This window comes from Nerophis lumbriciformis, linkage group LG08 (assembly GCF_033978685.3).
Source record: "Nerophis lumbriciformis linkage group LG08, RoL_Nlum_v2.1, whole genome shotgun sequence".
Taxonomy (NCBI): Eukaryota; Metazoa; Chordata; class Actinopteri; order Syngnathiformes; family Syngnathidae; genus Nerophis; species Nerophis lumbriciformis.
This window is the reverse complement of record NC_084555.2, coordinates 34,065,076-34,071,783: the sequence shown is the minus strand read 5'-3', so window position 1 is coordinate 34,071,783 and position 6,708 is coordinate 34,065,076.

The following is a 6,708-nucleotide window of genomic DNA, read 5'->3' as shown; positions in this document are numbered from 1 at the left end:
CCAATAGATAGATTACTCGATTACTAAAATAATCAATAGCTGCAGCCCTAAAGCATATCCCCACCCCTGTAAAAAAATATGCGGTGAGAGTGGTACTGGTATAAGGACTAGGGTTCTTACTGTGTTATAACCGTGTTATTTTGCTGGCATGCTTTTATTATGAAGCCCTAGTTTACGGGGTACGAGATGTGTTATGGCAATGTTTTCCTGAATGTAGCAGACGGGAATCTTTCCATGTATTTATTATGAGTGCTATTGACAGTTTAGCAATAACAACACAATATTTTAACAATTGACTTATTCTATTTTATTACATACAACTGTTTGAACAAAACAAAGTCAATATTACACAATAACTAAACAAAATTGGCTTAGATTAGTATGCTTCCTCTTGCTTGCTCTTTGTTTGTAACACGTTTAGCCTCTTCATCCAGTGGTAAGGATGCTATTATAAAATGCGGTTAATTTGCCGTACAGTAGGTGATTATTACTAACTTAAGGGGGCGGCGTGGCGCAGTGGAAGAATGGCCGTGCGCGACCCGAGGGTCCCTGGTTCAATCCCCACCTAGTACCAACCTCGTCATGTCCGTTGTGTCCTGAGCAAGACACTTCACCCTTGCTCCTGATGGGTGCTGGTTAGCGCCTTGCATGGCAGCTCCCTCCATCAGTGTGTGAATGTGTGTGTGTGAATGGGTAAATGTGGAAGTAGTGTCAAAGCGCTTTGAGTACCTTGAAGGTAGAAAAGCGCTATACAAGTACAACCCATTTATCATTTATCATTTATTTAAAGGGGAACTGCACTTTTTGGGGAATTTTGCCTGTCGTTCACAATTATTATGAAAGACATGACAACGAATATATATTTTTTATGCATTCAAAATATTAAAAATAAATGCGATCAAAAGTCTGCTTACGATGGAGCCTTTGGGAGTCGCTCTATTCTGCCTATAAATCCAAACGCCTCCATTAAGGCTTCATGTACATGATGCAGGCATATATGTAATGTAGTAACGGGCACATTAATCATCCATCCATTTTCTAATAACATTTAATATTTATGTATTTTGATGACTTTAAGCATACACGGCGCATAATTTTTTTTAAACGCATCACAACATTCACTTTTTTTCCCACATCACTGATTACTGCTCACTGCAGACTTCATGAGAGCCAACAAACGTAATAAAACATCACTTACTGTACTAGGTCTACTGTCATTAGGATGCCGACTGATAGAATCTTGTTATATTCCCGTTTTAGATGAAAAATTACTCATAATCCTCACAAAGAAAAGGGGGTGAAACCAAGCATCTTTTTGCGGCGTTCTCGTCATCCCCGGGTCTAAATCGGATGTCAAAGTGTACCAACTTGTCAGAATAAGTCCTTATTATTATACTATACAGGTGGGTAGCATGATTTATCATCTACAATAAACTTTCATGAGCAGAGGAAGCACCTTATCACTCAATGATGGAAACATTGGCACACATGCTAGTTATCACGGCAACGTTATAAATAGTTTGTCTGCCTTAGCGCTTATAATAACAATATCAATAATACTTGCTTGATATTCAAGTCATGAATGGTAAATGGAGTATTGTTGGAGCTTTTTGGATAGTTTGTTGTTGGGTTTTATGTGCGGAATTAAGGACCTCCCATTGGCTCCGCTGTAAGCGGACTTTTATTTATGTTTATTTATGAATTAGAATGCATAAAAAAAAAAATACATCCGTCCTCATGTCTTTCATAATGACTGTGAACGATAGGCAAAATCCCCCAAAAAGTGCAGTTCCTGTTTAGGGGAGCGGTTCCATGCTGTGTATGGAGATACAAAATTATCTGCTAGCTTGTCAACTCGGGTACTAAAATAAATACAGTATTAGCTAGAGGGTATTGGCATTTGTGGTCAACATTGAAAGGCATTAATCAGCAATGGCAGTCACATACATTTTCAAACAAATGGGCCGATACTGATCGGTGGCCGATTCATCGGCATATCCATAATTATTATCACACCTGTCTTTTTGCAGAACAAGAAAGCAAAACACACCTGTTAACTTATTGTTCTGTTTGACTAATTATTAGTTGATTTTCCGACTTTTGTTCTAATGGAGGACCCACTTTGTTCAGTTTGCTATGTTAAAGGCCTACTGAAACCCACTACTACCAACCACGCAGTCTGATAGTTTATACATCAATGATGAAATCTTAACATTGCAACACATGCCAATACGGCCGGGTTAGTTTACTAAAGTGCAATTTTAAATTTCGCGCGACATATCCTGCTGAAAACGTCTCAGTATGATGACGTCAGCGTGTGACGTCGCGGATTGTAGAGGACATTTTGGGACAGCATGGTGGCCAGCTATTAAGTCGTCTGTTTTCATCGCAAAATTCCACAGTATTCTGGACATCTGTGTTGGTGAATCTTTTGCAATTTGTTCAATGAACAATGGAGACAGCAAAGAAGAAAGCTGTAGGAGGGAAGCGGTGTATTGCGGCCGACTTCAGCAACACAAACACGGCCGGTGTTTCATTGTTTACATTCCCTAAAGATGACAGTCAATCTTTACCATTGGCCTGTGGAGAACTGGGACAACAGAGACTCTTACCAGGAGGACTTTGAGTTGGATACGCAGACACGGTACCGTGAGTACGCTTCCAAACATTTGATCGCTTGCCCGTACGTGCGTGCCGCTATGTGCATGTCACGTACGTAACTTTGGGGAAATATATGTGCTGTATGAACTTTTGGGGAGGTGAACGGTACTTTGGGCTGTGGGATTGAGTGTGTTGTGCAGGTGTTTGAGTTGTATTGGCGGGTTATATGGACGGGAGGGGGGAGGTGTTTGTTATGCGGGATTAATTTGTGGCATATTAAATATAACCCTGGTTGTGTTGTGGCTAATAGAGTATATATATGTCTTGTGTTTATTTACTGTTTTAGTCATTCCCAGCTGAATATCAGGTCCCACCCGCCTCTCACAGCATCTTCCCTATCTGAATCGCTCCCACTGCCCTCTAGTCCTTCACTCTCACTTCCCTCATCGCTGAATCTTTCATCCTCGCTCAAATTAATGGGGAAATCGTCGCTTTCTCAGTCCGAATCGCTCTCGCTGTTGGTGGCCATGATTGTAAAAAATGTGCGGATGTGAGGAGCTCCACAACCTGTGACGTCACGCGCATATCGTCTGCTACTTCCGGTACAGGCAAGATTTTTTTATCAGTGACCAAAAGTTGCGAACTTTATCGTCGATGTTCTCTACTAAATCCTTTCAGCAAAAATATGGCGATATCGCGAAATGATCAAGTATGACACATAGAATGGACCTGCTATCCCCGTTTGAATAAGAAAATCGCATTTCAGTAGGCCTTTTAAGAGGCTGATGGACACTCTTACCGTAGAGGTTGATGTTAAGAGACTGTCCCCAGTCTTTCCTGATTATTTATTTGTGTGAATGGTAAGCGGAGTGAATATGTTTGGAGGAATCGCACGTCATGTGTGGTGACAAAAGGAGATTCAGCACTTTTGATGATATGTGGTTACATTACCACTCTCAAGGCCGGCGCTGGGTTTAAATGTGCCGCTAACATTTCCTTTTATTTATATCCGCAGACCTTGGCTGAAATAAATGAGTTGAGACAAGTGAGAGGGCCCGATGTTACGAACAATTTCTTCCTGACATGAGGAAACGACATTCAACTCTTTCACTGCCAGCAGCTGACAGGCCGTCGCGGCTTTGCGGCGGGAGGCCTCTTAAAAAGATTCAATGTCGGCATCAATGTGAAAGTCATTGTGTCATTATCTTAAATCTTAACAATGCAGCCAGGATGAGAGTGTGAGAGACAAGCCTATCTGTCAGGGCTCTGCAGGAGATGTTTTATTCTCTGTGTACAGTTAGCCAGAGATTAGCACTCCAAACCCAGGGAGTCACTCCCTTTCCTACAATTTACTGCCTCTTTTAATATTCTGTCATAGTTCCAATTTTTACTGCTGCCTTTTATGGCCATATCCTTATGTCCTATACTTATGAACTTTTCTATGCAAATCACTCACTTGAATCAAAAATAGACGTGGATGATCAAGCAACTGAGACCTCAGGAAAATGGTCTTCTTCCCCTCTTTTCTTCTCCGAATATTTAACAACTGCTTTCTGTGTGGTCTGCTGGATGGAAGCGGACAGCTGTCCCCACAAACAACCGAATCTCAGAGATTTGGAATCCATGCTGACGTCAACTCAAAAGTAAAGCAGACGGGAGAAACATATTTTCCCATTATGCGCAAGTGGTTCCAGTGTGAGAACAAACAAATCCTTTGGCTCACGGTAGTCATTTCTTTCTCTCCGCCTGCACTCATGGCTGTGCGGTGCAGCACATGCAGACACAGGGGACTACTTTCTGTGAGCTGCACATTTGTGCACGCTTCACCTCGCTCTATTTTCACATACGTTCTTCTTTATACTTCCTCTGAAGCCTGACAGGCCAGCGGCGGCGCTTGCAGCGGCAGGGAGGGAATTGTGAGGCGAAAAAGAGGGGGATTTACGACGGCGTAGAGCTTTCCTCTTTGAGGAGGATGTTTATGAATGCATTTAGATGTTGTCCTCTGACTTTGTCTGGCGCTGTCGTCTGGGGCGCCCCATGTCACAAAGACGAGCATAGGGAGGCATGCTTTTTAATCGGCCGCTGCATGGATCACGTAGCCAGCCAATGGGGGCTGACTCGAAGCCAATTGTCCTGGTGCCTTGGTGACTGGGTGTAATCAATATTACATTAGTATGATCACCCTATATGGATACAATCACCACCACAGTGACCACCTCTTCTTCCACTGGGCTTATGATGAGTTCTTTGATTGGGAAAGGTGCACCGTGGAGGTGGGAGGTTGATGCTGGATACGAAGGGGGCCCTCTAAACTGCTCATGACTGGCCTTACTGAGATGGCCAAATGGAGGCATGCTTTTCACTTTAGTCTGGAATACCGTTGCTGCCCACTAAAGCCCTTGAGCAGGAATTTGTAGAGGGTCAGGCAACGCTTGGTGTCGTACTCCTCCTTTTTGGACTCATTTTGGAAGGTGAGCAAGACCGAGGGAAAATAATAGGTGAAGGGTTGAGGTGTAGTTCAAGCTGTATGTTGGACCTACAGATGCTAGTTTTGGTCAAATATCTATGCTGTCCACTTATCAGACCCTCCAGGATTTTGCAAGCTTTTTTTGTGATTGTTGCAACCTTAAAAGTCTGATTTCGTGGCAGCTTTTCTGGAAAGTTGCAACAAAAGTTGCAATATTTTGAGGTAGGGCTGGGCGATATGGCCTTTTTTTAATATCTCGATATTTTTAGGCCATATCGCGATACACGATATATATCTCGATATTTTGCCTTAGCCTTGAATGAGCACTTGATACATATAATCACAGCAGTATGATGATTCTATGTGTCTACATTAAAACATTCTTGTTCATACTGCTTTAATATATGCTCATTTTAAACTTTCATGCAGAAAGGGAAATCACAACTAAGTCAATTTAGCAAAACTGTATTTATTAAACAGTTATTAAGCAGTGGCACAAACATTCATGTCATTTCCAAAACAGAAAGCGCAAGATTGTCAGAGACATTTTAAAACAAGCTATAAGTGCACTTTTGTGAATGATGTCACTAAGATGACATTTCAAAACAACACTATATTAAAGTGCACTTTTTGTACAGAACGCCACTACAATAGTTTAAAACAAATAAAGCGCACTTTTGTGCATGATGACACATAAGATAGTTCAATAAGTGTCACATAAAAATGAACTACATATCAAATAGTATATGTCCTACGGTGTTGATGTGGAAATAGTTGCTTCGGCATTTAGTTGGTGTGGCACCGAACGGAGATGTTGACATGATGTAAAGACATATTCCCGCTTGAAGCCAAACCACCTTCCGACGATGGACCCCGTGCTGTTTTTCTTGGGAATTAATTATTTCTTCATTTGTTACCAGATTCGCACCTTCTTTCTCTCGTATTACCACTCAAACCACACCGTTAGCTGTTAGCATCACAGCTAACGTTACCATGTCGCTACCTGTCTGCTCCACGGGAGCGTGTGACGTTGCTCACGTGACAGTATGTGACGTATGTAAGAAGGTGCGCTTTAAGTCTGTGAGAAGGAGAGACAGGAAAGAGTGAGAAACGCATGCAGTTTAATGCCCCGCAGCTAAAAGCAATTGCGTGAGAACGTATACTCCAATATCACCATATAGTCATTTTCTATATCGCACAGAGACAAACCCGGGATATATCGAGTACATCGATATATCCCCTAGCCCTATTTTGAGGCTTATCTTCAATAACATTAAATCAACAATTTATTTTATGAATTTGTTGTCAATATTTTAAAGGGGTCAGATTATTATTATTTTAACATTTAAAACACTCCCTAGTGGTCTACATAATATGTACCAGTAAATGGGGGCTTTATCGGAATTTTGCATAGATTCTGTTTTACAGATTATCTTCAAGCCGCCTTCTGACAGAATGCATCGTTTTGTGGGTGGTTTTATTTATGTGCTTCGACTGTGTCTCCACCCCTTCAGGTTCGTTGTAGTTTTTAGCCCTTCCATATCAAGTCTACTGACAGATATAAGTTAGAAATGTACTCTACTTTTTATTACAAATGGCAACAGCAGAGGATTTTGGCATGCATGTGCACGTACAAGCCT